Source organism: Rhinopithecus roxellana, chromosome 7, assembly GCF_007565055.1.
Source record: "Rhinopithecus roxellana isolate Shanxi Qingling chromosome 7, ASM756505v1, whole genome shotgun sequence".
Classification (NCBI taxonomy): domain Eukaryota; kingdom Metazoa; phylum Chordata; class Mammalia; order Primates; family Cercopithecidae; genus Rhinopithecus; species Rhinopithecus roxellana.
In genome coordinates, this window is record NC_044555.1 from 154,050,253 (window position 1) to 154,051,698 (window position 1,446).

The following is a 1,446-nucleotide window of genomic DNA, read 5'->3' on the forward strand; positions in this document are numbered from 1 at the left end:
ATAAAAAAGGATGAGTTTGCGTCCTTTGTAGGGACATGGATGCAGCTGGAAACCATCATTCTTAGCAAACTATCACAAGAACAGAAAACCAAACACCGCATGTTCTCACTCATAGGTGGGAACTGAACAATGAGATCACTTGGACTCGGGAAGGGGAACATCACACACTGGGGCCTATCATGGGGAGGGGGGAGGGGGGAGGGATTGCATTGGGGAGTTATACATGATATAAATGATGAATTGATGGGTGCTGACGAGTTGATGGGTGCAGCACACCAACATGGCACAAGTATACATATGTAACAAACCTGCACTTTATGCACATGTACCCTAGAACTTGAAGTATAATAAAAATAAATAAATAAATAAATAAATAAATAAATAAATAAATAAATAAATACAAAAAAACAAACAAAAAAAACGAAAAAAAAAAGAAAAAGAAGGAGAAGGTTCTTGCAACTCTTACAAAACCAGTTGGTGGTGACAAGAACGGCGGTACCCGGGTGGTTAAACTTCGCAAAATGCCTAGATATTATCCTATTGAAGATGTGCCTCGAAAGCTGTTGAGCCACGGCAAAAAACCCTTCAGTCAGCACGTGAGAAAACTGCGAGCCAGCATTACCCCTGGGACCATTCTGATCATCCTCACTGGACGCCACAGGGGCAAGCGGGTGGTTTTCTTGAAGCAGCTGGCTAGTGGCTTGTTACTTGTGACTGGACCTCTGGTCCTCAATCGAGTTCCTCTACGAAGAACACACCAGAAATTTGTCATTGCCACCTCAACCAAAATTGGTATCAGCAATGTCAAAATCCCAAAACATCTTACTGATGCTTACTTCAAGAAGAAGAAGTTGCGGAAGCCCAGACACCAGGAAGGTGAGATCTTCGACACAGAGAAAGAGAAATACGAGATTACAGAGCAGCGCAAGATTGATCAGAAAGCTGTGGACTCACAAATTCTACCAAAAATCAAAGCTGTTCCTCAGCTCCAGGGCTACCTGCGATCTGTTTTTGCCCTGACGAATGGAATTTATCCTCACAAATTGGTGTTCTAAATGTCTTAAGAACCTCATTAAATAGCTAACTACAAAAAAAAAAAAAAGAAGAAAAAAAGAAAACCCCATCATCTCAGCCCAAAATCTTCTTTAGCTGCTAAGCAACTTCAGCAAAGTCGCAGAATACAAAATCAGTGTGCAAAAATCAAAAGCATTCCTATACACCAATAATCAGCAAACAGCCAAATCATGAGTGAACTCCCATTCATAATTGCTACAAAAATAATAAAATACCTAGGAGTACAACTTACAAGGGATGTGAAGGAACTCTTCAAGGAGAACTACAAACCACTGCTCAAGGAAATAAGAGAGGACACAAACAAATGGAAAAACATTCCATGTTCATCGATAGGAAGAATCAGTATTGTGAAATGGCCATACTGCCCAAAGT

The 1,446-nt window shown here is 40.7% G+C and overlaps 1 pseudogene across 1 annotated transcript; it reads left to right on the forward strand.

The window, feature by feature from the left end:
* Positions 1–424: 424 nt before the first annotated feature.
* LOC104663000 lies at positions 425–1,102 on the forward strand (annotated as a pseudogene). The gene has a single exon (XR_748076.2). The product of XR_748076.2 is annotated as a 60S ribosomal protein L6 pseudogene (transcript).
* Positions 1,103–1,446: the final 344 nt, after the last annotated feature.